Source organism: Ahaetulla prasina, chromosome 2 (genome assembly GCF_028640845.1).
Source record: "Ahaetulla prasina isolate Xishuangbanna chromosome 2, ASM2864084v1, whole genome shotgun sequence".
NCBI classification, from domain to species: Eukaryota; Metazoa; Chordata; class Lepidosauria; order Squamata; family Colubridae; genus Ahaetulla; species Ahaetulla prasina.
The window spans coordinates 10102399-10122595 of record NC_080540.1 but is presented as its reverse complement, the minus strand read 5'-3'; the positions used below and the strand labels follow the sequence as shown (position 1 = coordinate 10122595).

At 42.2% G+C, this 20197-nt stretch overlaps 1 pseudogene; it reads right to left on the bottom strand.

Annotated features, from left to right (window-relative positions):
• Nucleotides 1–2770: 2770 nt before the first annotated feature.
• LOC131193520 (zinc finger protein 850-like) overlaps nt 2771–20197 on the bottom strand; it is a 29841-nt pseudogene continuing 12414 nt past the window's right edge.

Below are 20197 nucleotides of genomic sequence, written 5' to 3'. Positions count from 1 at the left end.
ACAGTATTTTTTTTTCCACATAGTAAGTCATCTGTGTACCAAGTTTTGTTGAAATTGCTCAAGGTGTTCCAGAGTTATACTGGAACACACACACACACATATAGATATATATTAAGAAATTTATTAAGAAATGTGTATCAAAGAAAGAGTAGAGCAACTTTGATATATTTTTGCATGAACATCTGTATTACCAATCTTTTTTCCAACCCTCTGAAATGCCTTTTGGAAACATTTCTCTCACCATATACAGACAGTCGTCTCCTCTTCCTAAGCCCCCCTTTTCTAAACCTGCTGGGTATGTGAGTTTTTCATTTTGACCTAATGGAGACTTCTGTGTATGCAAAGTTACAGAACCAAGACAAATTCCTTGTGTGTCCAATCACACTTGGCCAATAAAAAAAAAATCTATTCTATTCTATTGGAAGCATCTCTGGACAGCACAAATGAAGCTGGCTCCCTTTGAGCCTCTGACCCACTGATCCTCCTGAGTCTTAAATCCTTGGGAGCCACAGGAAATCAGTCTTAAAATGTTGGGATGTAAAGAGGTTTTGATCTCCACTGAGTCATCCCTAAGCAAGGTTTTTGGAAGTGAATTTCCCCTTTTTCAAGGCCTGAGTGGACAGGACAAGCCAAGATTTCTGAGATGGTTTTGTGCCTAAAGCAGGATCAGAAATGAGCGTCTCAAGCTCTATTCTGCTGATCAACACACTAGGTCTTCTTCCTCCCCACAAAATCTATCCATTCAGCTGTTCCTGCTACTCCAGCCCCAAATTCAAGGCTGCAGCTTTCAAGATCCAGTATCCTCCAAATAACACACATTTTACACCTTTCAATCTGAGCTTCGAAGTCTGATTCTGAGGAAATGGACTGTTTGTCTGAGTGGGGACTTATGACTTTTGAACTCACCCTGTAGACCATCCCCTCTGACTCTTAGGTTGTGCGGGAAGCCACACACACCCCTAGAAGAATGAAATATACATGCTCTTGGAGACAGAAAGCAGCCCCCACCTTTCTTAATTAGCCCTCAGCAGATGTCAGCACTTAAGAGTTCAAGAGCTTATTTTGAAAGAAGCCAAGTGTCTAGAGAGAATAGAAAAATAGAATTTTATTGGCCAAGTGTGATTGGACACACAAGGAATTTGTTTTGGTGCATATGCTGTCAGTGTACATAAAAGAAAAGAAAAAGAAAAAAAACCTACATCAAAGGTTGTACATTTGTGTTGTACATTTACAACACAAATGATGGTCATAGGTTGCAATTTAACCCTTAATGATAGCAACAAAAAGTTACAGTCATACAGTCATAAGTGGAAAGAGATTGATGATGAAAACGATGAGAAGATTAATAGTAGTGTAGATTTAGTAAATAGTTTGACAGTGTTGAGGGAATTATTTGTTTAGCAGAGTGATGGCCTTCGGGAAAAAACTGTTCTTGTGTCTAGTTGTTCCTGGTGTGCAATGCTCTGTAGCGTCGTTTTGATGGTAGCAGTTGAAACAGTTTATATCCAGGATGTGAGGGATCTGTAAATATTTTCAAGGCCCTCTTCTTGATTCCTGCAGTATACAGGTCCTCAATGGAAGGCAAGTTGAGAGCTCTATTCATAAGCAAATAACCTCAACCCAAGAGCCAAAACAGGACAAAAGCCATTAAGCCACAATAGGAATTACCCAACACCCTCTCAGAACACAAACCCCTTCATTGCATCATCCTGAGCAGAGTGTTGTTATACTATTAGACATGCAATGTATATCAATACTAAGTTTAAGAATAGATAAAAATGAAGATGACTGTAAATTTTAATTGTTATTCCACAAGACATAAGTACCCAGATGACACACTGTTTAATGGAAGATGGATTGTTTGTATTAAAATAAAATAAAAACAAATTCAAAAAAATAAATATAATGAAATTCAAGTCTTCTCTACACTCATCACTTTGGGCCTCATGTGGATTTTCTTGTGTATGATAAGATTGGAAGGTTTCCTGAAGCACCGATCAACCTCAGGGCACTTAAATGGTTTCTCCCGTGTGTATAAGCACATGATTTAGAAGGTTAAGCCTAGTACTGATATCTATCCCACAGTCTGGACACTCGTACAGTTTCTCTCCTGTGTGAATCCTCTGGTGGCTAATGAGGTGGGAACTCTTATTGAAACTTTTTGATACCTGGCCTTGCAGTTTCCTCGGCAAGGGTCTTTGGAAGAGGTTTCCCCCCTTTCTTGCTTCCTAGGCCTGGGGTGACTGGCCAAAGTTGAACAGATGGTTTTGCCCAGTTGTGGGATCTAACTAATTTAACAACGGGTTTGTCCAAAAGACCAGGTGGGCATGGCTGTGGGGGGGGGCATGAGACTGAGTGGATGTGACCAATTCAATGTCACTCATGTCAAGTTGGGCCAGTGCAGGCAGGGTCAAAGCAGTGGTGGCTGAAGCCTTAGACTTACCTTTGTGCAGCAACAGCGATTCTCTGACGCCCCATCTCTTGCTAGGTCTCGCTGTCCGATAGTCAGGGTTTTTAAAAAGGTTTTTGCAGCAGGAAATGGGTGGCTACTTCTGGCCTTTGTCGGTGAAGCTGGATACAGGACCCCACCCTGAGACACTGGCCTGCAGCCGCGTCCTCTTTTTTGCGCAAGAAGCCTGCAGCCGCCACTCTTTATTGGCACAAGAAGGCTACAGCTGCTGCTCTTTTACAGTGCAAGACGCCTGCAGCTGCTGCTGTTTGCTGGCGTGAACAGCCAGCCAGAACCAAGGCAGCAGTGGCAGATGAAGGCTTCTCATGCTGGCAAAGAGTGGCAGCTGGAGTCTTCTTGAGCCTGGAAAGACCGGCGGCTGCAGGCTTCTCGCACTGAAAAAGAGCGGCAGCTGCAGACTTCTCGCACCAGCAAAGAGGTGGTGGCTGCAGGCTCTTCATGCCACAAAAGACCAGTGGCTGCAGGCTTCTCACGCTGGCAGAGGTCGCGGCTGCAGTCTTTTCTGGAGGGGGGGACACGGCAAGGCTTGACAGCTTTTCAGGCTCTGCTCTGGGCTGCTGTTTGCTTAACCTCCACTCCACCTCAGGTCCTGCATTTTATTTATTTATTTATTTATTTATTTATTTTGTCATAACAATATATGTAGGTATCATACAAAAGATTATATAATATATAAACACATATATGGGTAAATATAAGGAGGTATAAGCATATATGTATATAGGAAGAAGAAAAGAAAAACAATAGGACAGGAACGGTAGGCACGTTTTGTGCGCTTATGCACGCCCCTTATGGTCCTCTTAGGAATGGGGTGAGGTCAATAGTAGACAGTGTTTGGTTGAAGATTTTAGGATTATGGGAAGAGACCACAGAGTCAGGTAAAGTATTCCAAGCACTGATGATTCTGTTACAGAAGTCATATTTTCTGCAATCTAGATTAAAGCGGTTGACATTAAGTTTAAATCTATTGGTTGCTCTAGTATTATTGCAATTGAAGCTGAAGTAGTCTTTGACAGGAAGGACATTACAATAGATGATTCTGTGAGTTAAACTTAGGTCTTGTCGTAGGCGACGGAGTTCCAAGTTTTCTAAGCCTAGGATTTCAAGTCTAGTGGGATAAGGTATTTTGCTGTTTTCAGAGGAATGGAGAACTCTTCTTGTAAAATATTTCTGGACACGTTCAATTGTATTGATGTCAGAGATGTGGTGAGGGTTCCAAACAGGTGAGCTATATTCTAGAATTGGTCTAGCAAATATTTTATATGCATCCAGGCCACAACAAGGCGACATGCCACTTCAAGGCCAGCCCAGCCAGTGGAAGGGTGAGCAGGTGGCCCTCGGGGGAGGCATTTTCTCTCAGGCCTTCCACCTGGAAGGTCCCACGGAAGCCGAAACTGGGCTCCCATCTCCCTTTTCCCATTTCCTGTCTCCTCTCTAACCTGTTTGCTTAAACTGCTGCGGAGGAGGGCAACTGGGGCAACGTCAAAATCCTCCAGCCAGGTTCCCGCTATAGAGGCTCAACTATATCACCCCCAAGAAAAGACAAGAGGTGGAAACGAAGCCCCGGGATTTTCTTTTTTCAATATGTTGCGCCCAAAAAACAAGTCAATTCCCCTTTTTTACTGGTAGAATTATGTATTATCAAATATATGTGTAAATCCTGAAGAGAGATTATACATATGCACATATACGTGGGTACTGTTGGAAAAAAAATGGTTTGGTTCCAAGCAGGGAGAAAGACACTGGAAATAAAATGGAGGCCGATTCAGTTTATGGATGAGACCACCATGAAATTCTGGGAAAGCTGACAAAATGGCTGAATAAGGGGCCTCTGGTGGCTCAGACTACTAAGACAGTCTGTTATTAGCACAGCTGCTTGCAATTACTGCAAGTTCAAGTCCCACCAGGCCCAAGGTTGACTCAGCCTTCCATCCTTTATAAGGTTAGGTAAAATGAGGACCCAGATTGTTAGGGGCAATAAGTTGACTTTGTATATAATATACAAATGGATGAAGACTATTGCTTAACATAGTGTAAGCCGCCCTGAGTCTTCGGAGAAGGGCGGGATATAAATGCAAAAAAAAAAAAAAGTGGATGGATCTTTATAGGTTTCTGTGACTTTGAAGTATAAACTGTTTTCAGGATTATGCAGTGAAGGGGCTTTTGTGTCTTTTGCTTTTTCAATGGTGGTAGGTTAATCGCATTATGTCCTAAAAGGTGACAAGTCCTGTCCTTAGAATTTCGGTGGGGGAATGCAAATTTTTATCTCATCAACTGGAGCTTAAAGTGGGTTTTTTTGGTGAATAGCCTGGCCTGGATTTTTTAATGGGCACAAAACAGCCATCTCTAAACACTTCAGGCATGTGCTGGAAGCTGTTGGGGCTGCTTTCTGCCTTTGTTAAGATTTTTTTTTCTCCATTTCTCCTTTGGGGAATTATAATGTTCTGACTTTTAATATTCCTCAAAATATTTCACTTTCTGGGGTGGTTTGTGATTACTTCTTTCAGTACACTCAAACTTTTTGATCTAACTTTAGAGCAAGGGGAGACATTAATTGATGAAATGATCCCAAGAGCCTTGGCAAGATTTAAAGGACCGGCTTTCCCCATGGAAGTCAAAAAAACTAGACAGGATAAGGAGATAAAAGGCATGGAAATAAAAAAGGAAGAATACAAACTACAGGCATTTGCAGATGATTTGGTTTTTATCTTAGAGGATCCACAAGAAACAAAATTAATAGAAAGAATAGAAGACTATGGCGAAGTGGCAGGATTGAAAATAAATAAAGAAAAAACTAAGATCTTAGTGAAAAATACCAGAGAAACAGAAAAAAAAAGTTAATGAAGAGACTAGATATTCAGATTACTAAGAAAGTAAAAAACTTGGGGATTCAATTAACAGCAAGATGTGTAACGATTAAGGAAGGTAACGATTATAAGCTGATACAGCAAATTAAGATAGATCTGTAAAAATGGAAAAGTTTGGAATTATTATTGATAGGAAGAATAGCCACAATTTAGTATTAGTATTTAGTATTTATTAGATTTTTATACCGCCCTTCTCCCGAAGGACTCAGGGCGGTTCACAGCCACTATAAAACAATGACAATTTACAGATAAAAACAGAAATTAAAAAACTTATTATATATTGGCTAAGAATTTAAAACATTTATACCGTTAAAAACCCCTTAAAATTTGTATCAAATCTAAATTAAAATTCGAACCCTTTAAAATATTGAAATTTAAAATTCCTAAGCCAGTCCCGCGCGAATAAACAAATGTGTCTTCAGCTCGCGGCGAAAGGTCCGAAGGTCAGGCAGTTGATGCAAGCCAGGGGGAAGTTCGTTCCAGAGGGTAGGAGCCCCCACAGAGAAGGACCTTCCCCTGGGGGCCGCCAGCCGACATTGCTTGGTGGACGGCACCCTGAGAAGTCCCTCTCTGTGTGAGCGTACGGGTCGGTGGGAGGCGTTTGGTAGCAGTAGGCTATATTGAGTATATTACTGAGATTATTGTATTTCTTTCAAACAATTCCGATGAGATTGAAGAAAAAATACTTTGGGGAGCTTAATAAAATTATACTAAAATATATTTGGCAGAGGGGAAAAGCAAGAATTAATTTAAAAATGTTGCAGGACACAAGAACTAGAGGTAGTTTTGGTTTACCAGATTGGGAATTATACTACCAGGCCACAGTGTTAACATGGATGAAAGAATGGATTGTACTGAGAAATGTAAGATATTGACATTGGAGGGACAATCTGAAATTGGGTTGGCATGCCTTCTTATGGTATGGGAAAAGTAAGATACATGGTTACTTTCAAAGACACTCTATGAGAAATGCCTTATTGTTAGTTTGGGAGAAAATTAGAGAACAGCATTATTTGAAGACACCAGTCTGGCTTTCTACAATGGAAGCGTTTGTTCATCCAAATATCATTAATATGGAAAATATTGTTAGATATAAAGACATTTTAAATGAAAAGGGTGAGCTCAAAACTAAACAAGAATTGAAAGAGTAAAGGATTGACATGGCTTGGTATACACAACTGCAACTACAATCTAGATATGAAAAAGATATGAAATTATATGATTTTTATTTGGAATTGACAGAATTGGATAAGATATTAACAGGAAGAGAAAAAAGGGTGATAAAGAAATTATATAGCTATTTATTGGGTATCAAATAAGAAGAACAACAAATGAAGGAGACAATGATAGCATGGGCAAAAATTTTTGGTTATACAATAGAATTAGAAAAATGATAGCAACTATGGGATAGGTAAAGGTTCCCCTCGCACATACGTGCTAGTCGTTGCCAACTCTAGGGGGCAGTGCTCATCTTTGTTTCAAAGCCGAAGAGCCAGCGCTGTCCGAAGACGTCTCCATGGTCATGTGGCCGGCATGATTCAACACCAAAAGCGCACGGAACGCTGTTATCTTCCCACCAAAGGTGGTCCCTATTTTTTCTACTTGCATTTTTATGTGCTTTCAAAACTGCTAGAAGCTGGGACAAGTAACGGGAGCTCACCCCATTATACCCCACTAGGGATTCGAACCGCCGAACTGCCAACCTTTCAATCAACAAGCTCAGCTATCCTAGCCCCTGAGCCACCGCGTCCCTTAACTATGGGGTAGAAACTACAAATTAACAATGTCAACTGCATATAAAGAAAACTTGTATAAGATGTTTTCTAGATGGCAAGACTGGCAAAGATGTTTAAAGACAAATCAGCTAAATGTTGGAAATGTCACCAGACACCTGGGTCATATTATCATATGTAGTGGAAATGCACAGAAGCCAAAAATACTGGTCAAAAATATATATGTGGTTGGAGAATATGATACAACAACATACTGATCTGAAACCCGAAATATTTTTGTTGGGGATTTTACCAGAGATTTATAGTAAAGAGAATGTATATTTGATCATTCATGTAATAACTGCAGCTAGGATTTTATTTGTACAAAACTGGAAAAGTAAAGAGATTCCTACAGATGAGAACGTGATTAGGAAAATATTAAAATGTGCAGAAATGAATAGGTTAACACTTGCAATTAAAGAGAAGGATCAAACTGAATATTCTAATGTATGGGAACAATTCTACCAATGGTTAGAAAATAAATATGAAAGTTAGAAATAAAAGTAAACTAGTGAAATAGAAAAAATAGATTAATAGAATTAAATGAGTAGAGAATCGTTATACTATTAGACATGCAATGTATATCAATAAGAATAGATAAAAATGAAGATGACTGTAAATTTTAATTGTTATTCCACAAGACATTTGTACCCAGATGACACACTGTTTAATGGAAGATGGATTGTTTGCATTAAAATAAAATAAAAACAAATTCAAAAAAATAAATATAATGAAATTCAAGCCTTCTCTACACTCATCACTTTGGGCCTTATGTGGATTTTCTTGTGTGCGATAAGATTGGAAGGTTTCCTGAAGCACCGATCACACTCAGGGCACTTAAATGGTTTCTCCCCTGTGTGTATAAGCACATGATTTAGAAGGTTAAACCTACTACTGATATCTATCCCACAGTCTGGACACTCATACGGTTTCTCTCCTGTGTGAGTCCTCTGGTGTTTCACAACATTAGAAATCTGACTGAAACCTTGCCCACAATCAGGACATTCAAAGGCTTTCTCACCTGTATGAATCCTCTGGTGGTTAATAAGGTTGGAACTCTGACTGAAACTTTTTCCACAATCAGAACATTCAAATGGTTTCTCTCCTGTGTGAATCCTCTGGTGTATCACCAGGCTGGAATTCTGACGGAAACTTTTGCCGCAATCAGGACAGTCAAATGGTTTCTCTCCTGTGTGAGTCCTCTGGTGTATGACTAGGCTGGAATTCTGACTGAAACTTTTTCCACAATCAGGACATTCAAAGGGTTTCTCACCTGTGTGAGTCCTCTGGTGTATCACCAGGCTGGAGTTACGACTGAAACATTTCCCACAATCAGGACATTCAAAGGGTTTCTCTCCTGTGTGAGTCCTCTGGTGTATCACCAGGCTGGAATTCTGACCGAAACTTTTTCCACAATCAGGACATTTAAAGGGTTTTTCTCCTGTATGAATCCTCTGGTGGTTAATAAGGTTGGAATTCTTACTGAAACTTTTTCCACAATCAGAACATTCAAAAGGTTTCTCTCCTGTGTGAGTTCTCTGGTGTTCCACCAGGCTGGAATTGTGACTAAAACTTTTACCACAATGCGGACATTCAAAGGGTTTCTCACCTGTATGAATCCTCTGGTGTATCACCAGGCTGGAATTCCGACTAAAACTTTTTCCACAATCAGGACATTCAAAGGGTTACTCACCTGTGTGAATCCTCTGGTGTATCATCAGGCTGGAAATACAACTGAAAGTTTTCCCGCAATCAGGACATTCAAAGGGTTTCTATCCTGTGTGAGTCCTCTGGTGCGTAATGAGGTGGGAATTTCTAGTGAATCTTTTCCCACAATCAGAACATTCAAAAGGTTTCTCCCTGGTGTGAGTCCTCTGGTGTATCACCACATTGCCATGATTGCTAAAGCATTTACCGCATAGGGAGCACTTGTAAGGCTTCTATCCTGTATGGATCCTTCCAAGAACCACAATGGAGTTCTTCTGACAAAAGGTTTTGCCACATTCAGAGTACTTGTATGGTTTTCCTCCAGTCTGGATGCTCTCAGGGATAATCAGCTGTGATTTGCAAGTTGTATCTTTCCCACAACAGGCACGTCTATGGAGCTTTTTCACAACTCATATTCTTGAGGAGGTCAAAAATATGGATGATCCCTTGTTAATGGAGGTTTGATTTAGTGGTGATTTTCTTCCTCCCAGACCGAGGCCTGCAACACTGTTGGCTCTACATGGCTTTCCAATTGACCTTTCCCCCCCAGTAACTTCCAGATATTTCCCTCTTTTGCTGAATGGAAAAATATTCTCCCTTGATCTTTCATGTAATGTATGCTTGAATTTCACACTCTACTTTTCCCAGCTAGGAATCTCTTCTTGATTTTCTCTCGTTTCTCTTTCATCTGCTGAGGAAGATGAAGAATTGTATAGGTCTCTGAAGGAAATGGAAAATATTTTGATTTCTGGACTGACTTGCTTTACTGTTCAATGCTGCTTGTTATCCTCAGTTGTCCAGAGTGCTCTTCATTGCCATCCCTCTTTGCATATAAGATTCAAATAAAAGTGTATCTTTAATTGTGCATAAAATGGTTGCAGAAGATGGGAAAAAAAGAAAAACATTTACATTACAATGAAAAAGCAAACATGCCACAATACTCAAAGAAGCTCTTACATTAATCACGACACATGGAAGACTACCCAGATCCAAGTTTGAATATCCATTCAATGATGAAATTCAACTGTTGACTGGGTCAATCACAAATTCTTAGTAGTGCAAACGGTTGTTTTAAATACAATCTAGTGGAAAAGAAACTACACTCTCTTTGATTTCTATGGTTTTACTTATCAGGGTATCATAAATATCACTCAACAGAACAGAAGAGAATAACATAATTGGAAGTGGCTATTACGTCTCTTATGAAAAGCTTCCAGTGATGGAGCACCACAACTTCTGAAGGCCAGCCGTTCTGCTGGTTAATTGTTTTCACCATTAGGAAATTTCTCACTGCTTCCATTGTATAAAGAGGTGACGTAGCAGCCAAGTACTGCTAATAAAGTGCCCTTGATCAATTGATCATCGGCAAGTATGACTACTTCTATAAAAGCTGAAGTTGTAGGAGTTTCCTGGTCTTTGGCATTGAGGTGTGTGTTAACACAATGCCAAATACACAAGCAATGATTTTAGAGAAGACATTGTTGCTACCCATCAATCTGGGAAGGTTTAAACAGCCATTTCCAAACAATTTAAAATCCATCATTCTACTGTGAGGAAGATTATTTACAAGTGGAAAACATTTCACACAATTGCCAATCTTCCTAAGAGTGGACATCGAAGAAAATTCACCCCAAGGCCAGAAGATGCAATGGCAAGAGAAATTGCTAAAAAAACAAAGACTCTACAGGCTTCAGTTAGCATGTTAAATGTTAAGATTCATGACAGTGCAATTAGAAAAAGACTGACCAACTATGGTTTGTTTGGAAGGATTGTGAGGAGAAGCCCTCTTGTCTCTAAAAAGGTAATAGCAGCAGGGCTGAGGTTTGCAAAGTTGCATCTGAACAAATCACAGGAATTCTGGAACACTGTCCTTTGCACAGACCAGACCAAAGAGGAGATGGTTGGCCATAAACTGTCTATCTAGACCCGTTCCAGTCCGGCTTCCGGCCCGGTTACAGCACTGAGACGGCTTTGGTCGCGTTGGTGGATGATCTCTGGAGGGCCAGGGATAGGGGATGCTCCTCTGCCCTGGTCCTATTAGACCTCTCAGCGGCTTTCGATACCATCGATCATGGTATCCTGCTGCGCCGGTTGGGGGGATTGGGAGTGGGAGGCACCGTTTATCGGTGGTTCTCCTCCTATCTCTCCGATCGGTCGCAGACGGTGTTGACAGGGGGACAGAGGTCGGCTCCGAGGCGCCTCACTTGTGGGGTGCCGCAGGGGTCGATCCTCTCGCCCCTTCTGTTCAACATTTATTTATTTATTTATTTATTTATTATTCAAATTTATATACCGCCCTATCTCCCGAAGGACTCAGGGCGGTTCACAGGCACATAAAACATTTGTATACAATTAAAATAACTATTAAAAAACTTATTCTAATGCCAAATATTAAAAATATAAATATAAATCATTAAAACCAAATTTAAAACCCCTATAAATTTAAAATCTATGAATTTAAAATCTAAGCCAGTCCTGCACAGATGAATAAATGCGTCTTGAGCTCGCGACGGAAGGTTCGGAGGTCCGGAAGTTGACGGAGTCCTGGGGGGAGTTCGTTCCAGAGGGTGGGAGCCCCACAGAAGGCCCTTCCTGGGCGTCGCCAGGCGACACTGCCTAGCTGACGGCACCCTGAGGAGTCCCTCTCTGTGAGAGCGCACGGGTCGGTGAGAGGTATTCGGTAGCAGTAGGCGGTCCGTAGATAACCCGGCCCTATGCCATGGGCGCTTTAAAGGTGGTTACCAACACCTTGAAGCGCACCCGAAGGCCACAGGTAGCCAGTGCAGTCTGTGCAGGATAGGTGTCATCACGGGAGCCACGAGGGCTCCCTCTATAACCCGCAGCCGCATTCTGAACTAACTGCAGCCTCCGGATGCCCTTCAAGGGGAGCCCCATGTAGAGAGCATTGCAGTAATCCAGGCGAGACGTCACGAGGCGTGAGTGACCGTGCATAGGGCATCCCGGTCTAGAAAGGCGCAACTGGCGCACCAGGCGAACCTGGTAAAAGCTCTCCTGGAGCGGCCGTCAAATGATCTTCAAAGACAGCCGCTCATCCAGGAGGACGCCCAAGTTGCGCACCTTCCATCGGGGCCAATGACTCGCCCCAACAGTCAGCCGAGGACTCAGCTGACTGTACCGGGATGCCGGCATCCACAGCCACTCTGTCTTGGAGGGATTGAGCTTGAGCCTGTTTCTCCCCATCCAGACCCGTACGGCCTCCAAGCACTGGGACAACACTTCGATAGCTTCGTTGGGGTGGCCCAGTGTGGAAAAGTACAGCTGGGTGTCATCAGCGTACAGCTGGTACCTCACACCGAAGCCACTGATGATCTCACCCAGCGGCTTCATATAGATGTTGAACAAAAGGGGCGAGAGGATCGACCCCTGCGGCACCCCACAAGTGAGGCGCCTCGGAGCCGACCTCTGCCCCCCCGTCAACACCGTCTGCGACCGATCGGAGAGATAGGAGGAGAACCACCGATAAACGGTGCCTCCCACTCCCAATCCCCCCAACCGGCGCAGCAAGATACCATGGTCGATGGTATCAAAAGCCGCTGAGAGGTCTAACAGGACCAGGGCAGAGGAACATCCCCTATCCCTTGCCCTCCAGAGATCATCCACCAACGCGACCAAAGCCGTCTCAGTGCTGTATCCGGGTCGGAAGCCGGACTGGAACGGGTCTAGATAGACAGTTTCATCCAGGTGTAAGGGAAACTGATATGCCACCATACTCTCTACAACCTTCGCCGCGAAGCGAAGGTTGGAGACCGGACGATAATTACCTAAAACAGCCGGGTCCAGGGAAGGCTTCTTGAGGAGGGGTCTCACCACCGCCTCTTTCAAGGCGGTCGGGAAGACTCCCTCCACCAAAGAAGCGCTTGTAATTGCCTGGAGCCAGCCTCGTATCACCTCCTGAGTGGCCAGCACCAACCAGGAGGGGCACGGGTCCAGTAAACACGTGGTGGCATTCAACCTACCCAACAACCTGTCCATGTCCTCGGGAGCCACAGGGTCAAACTCATCCCATAAAATGTCACCAAGACCGCCCTCCGCCGTCTCACCCGCGTCACTACAATTCTGGTCCAGACCATCCCGAAGCTGAACGATTTTATCATATAGATAACCGTTAAACTCCTCAGCACGTCCCTGCAACGGGTCATCCCGCTCCCCCTGATGTAAGAGGGAGCGAGTCACCCGAAACAGGGCGGCTATATGAATCTATATGACATCTATATGAAGCCGCTGGGTGAGATCATCAGTGGCTTCGGTGTGAGGTACCAGCTGTACGCTGATGACACCCAGCTGTACTTTTCCACACCGGGCCACCCCAACGAAGCTATCGAAGTGTTGTCCCAGTGCTTGGAGGCCGTACGGGTCTGGATGGGGAGAAACAGGCTCAAGCTCAATCCCTCCAAGACAGAGTGGCTGTGGATGCCGGCATCTCGGTACAGTCAGCTGAGTCCTCGGCTGACTGTTGGGGGCGAGTCATTGGCCCCGATGGAAGGGGTGCGCAACTTGGGCGCCCTCCTGGATGAACGGCTGTCTTTTGAAGATCATTTGACGGCCGTCTCCAGGAGAGCTTTTTACCAGGTTCGCCTGGTGCGCCAGTTGCGCCCCTTTCTAGACCGGGATGCCCTATGCACGGTCACTCACGCCCTTGTGACGTCTCGCCTGGATTACTGCAATGCTCTCTACATGGGGCTCCCCTTGAAGGGCATCCGGAGGCTGCAGTTAGTTCAGAATGCGGCTGCGCGGGTTATAGAGGGAGCCCCTCGTGGCTCCCGTATGACACCAATCCTGCACAGGCTGCACTGGCTACCTGTGGCCTTCTGGGTGCGCTTCAAGATTTTGGTAACCACCTTCAAAGCGCTCCATGGCATAGGGCCGGGTTATTTACGGGACCGCCTACTGCTACCGAATACCTCTCACCGACCCGTGCGCTCTCACAGAGAGGGACTCCTCAGGGTGCCGTCAGCTAGGCAGTGTCGTCTGGCGACGCCCAGGGGAATGGCCTTCTCTGTGGGGGCTCCCACCCTCTGGAACGAACTCCCCCCAGGACTCCGTCAACTTCTGGACCTCCGAACCTTCCGTCGCGAGCTCAAGACACATTTATTCATCTGTGCAGGACTGGCTTAGATTTTAAATTTTAGGGGTTTTAAATTGGTTTTAATATTTATACTTCTATTTTTAATAATTGGGCATTAGAATAAGTTTTTTAATGATTATTTTAATTTGTATATAAATGTTTTATATGCCTGTGAACCGTCCTGAGTCCTTCGGGAGATAGGGCGGTATACAAATATGAATAAATAAATAAATAAATAAATAAATAATGCACAGGGACACGTTTGACAAAAAACAAACACAGCATATCAGCACAAGCATCTCAAACAAACCATCAAGCACAGTGGTTGAGGGGTGATGATTTGGGCTTGCTTTGCAGCCACAGGACCTGGACACCTTGCACTCTTTGAGCGGACCATGAACCTCTGTGTATATCAAAGTATCCTAGAGTCAAAAGTGAGGCCATCTATCCAATAGTCAAAGCTTGGCTGACATAGGATTATACAAAAGGACAATGGTCGCAAAATACATCAGCAAATCTACAACAGAATGGCTGAGAAAGAAAAGGATCAATTTGTTGCAATGGCAGTCAAAGTCCAGACCTCAACCCAATTGGCAGGACTCAAACGGGTTGTGTATAAGAAAACACCCAGAAATCTCAATGAACTGAAGTAATGTTGTAAAAAAAAGTGAGCCACAATTTCTGCATAACGCTAAAAGAGACTGATAAAGTCACACAGAAAAGAATTATTTTTAGTTGTTGCTGCTAAAGGTGGTTCTACAAAATATTGAATCGTATTTTCAATATTTCATGTGTTTTTTTACACATGACTTCTCTGTTTTGGCTTTCTTTTTATAAAATAAATGATGATCTGATGGAACATGTCATGTGTTCTTGTTCATCTGTGGTTGTATTTACCGACTTTTAAGAACTTTTAAGGACCAATTGATTTTTACTATGTCCTGATATATAAAATCATAGAAGTCAAGGAGGGTGTACTTTCTTTTTCACATGATTGTGTATCTGAAAGTCCTTAGGAGAGATTATACATTTGTAGATATATACACTCACAGAAATAAAAATACACACACCTACAATATGGAAAAAAATCCATGTCTTTCAACCCTGAAAAATATCTCTGGATATTTTTAGTCTTACTGGTTATAACTATTTTTGGCTACTGGTTATAACTTTGTTTGCCTCTCCCTGCGAAAGAATCTAGGCAGCATAAACTGGCATAACTTGAAAAAAGGAACGAGAGGGGCTGAAACTAGGCTCCCATCCCCCTTTTCCTCTGTTGGAAAAAATGTCCATGTGGGTTCAGTTCCAAGTGGGGAAAAAGACACTGGAAACATGGAGACTACTTGGAAAGATAGTTTAATGGTGGACAAGTTCACATGGTTTTAATTCCTGAACAGAAAAGGGCTGAGATGCTGTGCGTGCCCTGGCTTTATGCCCTCTCTGAGCTTTGAACTTCCTGGGTCACAGGAAGAGTATCCTGATTGGTTGTCAGACTCCCAGGGGGATGGGGGTCTTAGTTAGCCTTGCTGGCTGATGTAATCTTCCCAGGTGCCATGTGGGGAGCTTCTGTTGCTAGATGGGTCCTATTGTGTTGCAGATGATGGTCCCATTGACAAAGGTGGGGAGAATGAGTTTCTGCCTCTGGCCCATTGACCAAAGTGGGGGGAGGCAGGAAGCTTCAGGGAGCTGCTTTGTCTTTAAAACGTTTCTCCATTTCTCATCCAGGGAAATATAATATTCTGCCCTTTTTTAATATTTTCTAAAATATTTCATTCTTCTAGGAGAGGGGTGGGTGTTAACTTCCTACAATACATTCTCTTTCATTCTTTTTTTTAACTATTTCAATTTTTATCCTAATATATTCAGATATATTTGGGGTTGCTTTTCTTCCATTTCATCTTTCCTTTTTCCACAGCAATCCTTTCTTCTCATTCCTCTTCCTCCCTTCTTTCATCCTACCTACTTTCTTCTCTCCTCTCCTGTTCCATCTCTACTTCCCCTTCCTTTCTCCCCCTCTTCCCCACTTCCTCCCTATCTAACCTTCTCTCCTACTCTTATTTCCCTTACCTTTCCTCCTCTCCTCTTCCCTTTCTTCTTTCTCTCTCCCTCCTTCTCCCTTTCCATCTCTCTCCTTTTTCTTATCTCTTTCCATTGCTGTATTTATTTTCATTTCAATATTTCTGGTATCCAGGCAACCCCGATTTTCTCATTTATTAACTATATTTCTCAAACCTCCCCTCATATATTTTAATTATTAACATTATCTTCCTCTTATTCCATTTGTATCTTACAATCAATTATTACAACCTTCCACGTCTTATTTTCTTAGTTTTTTGTTCCCAAGTCAATAGTTATTATTCTCTTCCAGTATTATACATCATTTGCTAACATTTCAATTTTGTTTCCTTTTACATCTCAATAACAATCATTTTCACTTATAAACCTTATTATCTTTCACATTCCATCTGCTGGATTATTTCATACATTTTCAGATACAAAATTAAAAGAAAACATATATCCCATTTTATCTTCCACATTTCATTTACTTCTCCATTTTACATTTTTTTAACTACCCTTTTACAATAATTTATATGTTTATTCTAATTTCCATCATTCCTAAAGGTTTCTTCCACTATTTTCATTTCTTTTCAACTATTTATTTTTTCCCTCCTTTTAACCATTTTCTTTCAGTCTTTCCACAATCCCATCTCGAAATATTTTTCTCCCTTTCTCCCATTCTTTTATCTTCTTCTTTCGCTCTTTCTTATGTTTTCTTTTCCACCTCCTTTCTCTAGCTTTTACTCTTTTAATTTTCCCCCTCCATTTTTCTCCATTTCCTCCTCTTCTCTTTAGTCTATCACTACTAATCCCAGTGTCATCATCTATTTTTTTCCACTCTTTTAGTTTTTACTTTCAATCTTTTCTTTTTTCCTTTCCCCCCTTTCTTTTTCAAGGTGTCCTTCCTCCTCTCCATTTCTATTCTTTCACTATCAATCCCAGTGTGATCATCTGTATTTTTGTACTCACTCATTTCTTTTTCAGCATTGTATTTTTGTTGCTCTTGTTTCCTCATCATTTCTTTTTTTATTTTTAAGCCACAGCTCTGCTTGTTTGTTCCCTATAAAAAATTATCACACCATTTGAAGCACCTCCCATAATTCCTCCCAATTCTCCATATTTTCAGTATAAGGAGAAAAACTGTTTGAATTTATTTACTTTAACTTTTGTATAGTGCACATTCAAGTCCAAGATATTGTCTCTTTTTCTTTTTCCCCTTCTTTTTTTCTATTTCCAAATGCAAGCCAGTTCAGATGTTTATTTATTGTTTTTTTTTCTCTTTTTTTCTGGATCGTCAGTTCCAATCTTAGACAGTCTTTTGAAGCTATGCCACAGCTGTTTAAACAAGTCCTCCTTCAGTGTTGCCTTTTTCTTTTAACAGTCTAAACAGTGTGATATTGTCTTTTCCTCTCTCCAGCGATGTTCCTTTCCAATCCACAACTCCCAATAACAAAATATCATTCGTTAATCCACAAAGCCAATTCCTTTGTCTTCCTCAATTTAATCCTTTTTTGTTAGCGAAAGATGGTTTCTCTCAATTTTCCTTTTAATTTTTTTTTTCTGAAACCAATTTTGAGCCCAGATGGAACGTTAATTCTTTTAAGGATTTTGTCTTAAAAATCCTCTTTGCTGTTTATTTCCTCTTGCATTAAATTTCCGCGTGCCAATTAGCTACTAATTCAAGCTGGAAAATTTTCTTGAGCTTTTAAAAACTTTTTTCTTCTTACCTGTGAGTTGGCCAATCGCCGGTAACAATACTCTGCTCTGATCTTCAATCCTGCTCAGTCTTGTGTGGCCGTCCCAACTTTGGCAGCTTCTAATGACTGCCTCTTGTCATTGCTGGGTCAAAGGTGGGATGCCGGAGCTACAGGGAATTCGCAACTTCCCTGTTCACTTCAGCTGGTGCCTTCTTTCTTCTCTGTCCCTCCAGGACAGCTATGGCCCGTTACAGACCCCCAAATCGATAGGAATTTCGGCGCTCTCCCGGGGTTCACGTCGTCTCACTGCGACGCTGGCCATGCCTCCCTCTCCTCCCATCCTTTCTAGAAATGCAGTGTTGATGTTTTTCTAGGCACAGATGTTGCCTGACCGCCATCTAGGGTCAGGAGGTGGAAAAACACGCTTGTCCAATCTCCACCAAGGTGTTTGGAAGATGTTTTCACTGATTACATGGCAGCAGGTCATTTTCGACTCCTAGCAACGGACCTTTGCGACTGAACCAAGTGAAATAGTAAAACATGATGCTAAGTAGCTTTGTATTTGGTGCCTTTGTGTCAGGCTTGATGCCTGGCCTTGCAGTTTCCTTGGCAAGGGTTTTTGGAAGTGGTTCCCTACATTTCCTGCTTCCTAGGCCTGAGAAGACTGGCCAAAGCTGAAAAGATGGTTTTGCCTTTCAGGTGGGGACTGGAGCTGAGCGTTTCTCTGTCTCTAACCTGGTGTCAGCGTTCCAGAAAACCGCCTCCCCAAGTAAAAATTTTCTGTGATTTTCTGTGATCATGATTTTCTGTGATCATGTGGCCGGCATGATTAAGCACGGAGTGGTGTTCCGTTCCCCTCAAAGTAGTCCCTATTTTTCTACTTGCATTTTTTACGTGCTTTTGAACTGCTAGGTTGGCAGAAGCTGGGATAAGTAACGAGAATAGAATAGAATAGAATAGAATAGAATAGAATAGAATAGAATAGAATAGAATAGAATAGAATAGAATAGAATAGAATTTTTATTGGCCAAGTGTGATTGGACCCACAAGGAATTTGTCTTGGTGCATATGCTCTCAGTTTACATAAAAGAAAAGATACCTTCATCAAGGTACAATACTTAATGATGGTCATAGGGAACTCATCCTGTTACATGGCTCTAGGGATTTGAACCACTGAACGGCCAACCTTCTGATCGATAAGCTTAGCGACCTAGCCACTGAGCCGTAGGCAGGGATAATGAGATTATCAAAAATATTCCAACATCATGCTGTACTCTATAGGGTGCCTGACTGTTTCTATATCTTTGTAATGTAATGGGCCAACTGTATACAAGCTGCGGTTCTGCTTTAGGTCAAGGCTGCTCAGAAAGCTGCCAAAGCTTTGCTGGAATCCATTGTACACCGTGATCGTTTGCATGTTTAATATATGTTGAATCTTCGAAGTGATTGATTCCTTTAGATGAGGCATGTTTTGTCCACAATATTCCCTTTCTTTATCTTCTTTTTACCTTCTCCTCTATTGACTGCCAGGGAGTAGTCAGGTTCCTCTCATTGAGATGGTGTGTGTGTGTGTGTGTGTGTGTGTGTGTGTGTGTGTCTCCCACCATCATCAGCATCTCAGAGAAGTCACAGACCTGCCCCAGGGAATGTACAGCAGCAGGAAGAGGAAGGTAACTTTTGACTCCCCTTCAAGAAAGCTTGGAGTGTCCCTAAAAACTATAGTGTGCATGTGTGCATTCTTGTTGTACATCTGCTGTGGGGTATGAGATCCCTGGGCAGCAAGCAATGAAAACCATGGCCTGTTGGTGCCATCTCTCTTCTGACCTAGGCTTCCTGAGAAAGCATAAATCACAATCTTAGTCCCAAAAAACCTTTTATTGAGACAGCTGTGAATTATGGTCATTCACAGCCCGTAATGATTCACAAAGAGTCTGTGAAGATTCCGACAGATGTCTGCTTGAGTTAACACAGTCTTTCAGGGTAATGTTGATAAGCACCCACCTTTATCTCCCTTGAAACGCTGCCAGATACACTGCTGTATTTTTCAGAGTATAAGACACACCAGAGTATAAGATGCAGCTTAATTTTTGGGGAGGAAAATAGGAAAAAAAATCTGCCTACCAGGTATTTATCTGGCGAGCGTCCTTAAGTCTGGTCAGCTTCAGCACATTAGTTTGCTGGATTTTATCCCCTGGTTGGGGATAAAAAACAGCTTCTAAATCACAATTGGTCATTGGAGAGAGAAGCAATGAGAAAGCAGGCAAACCATGGAGATCGCTTCACTCGCTAGCGCCTCATTAGGGGTGAAAAAAAACTTCACAGCTGAGAGTCAGAGGGAGCAGGCAAAGCACAGAGATTGCTTCACTCGCTATCGCCTAGTTAGGGCTGAAAAAAAAGCTATGAAAAAGCTACATTTGGAGTATAAGATGCACCCAAATTTTCAGCCTCTTTTTTTTAGGGTGAGGAGTGTGTCTTATACTCTGAAAAATACGGTAATTGTCAATTAGTTTTGCAAGCCAAAACTGAGCGCAGAGTCAAAC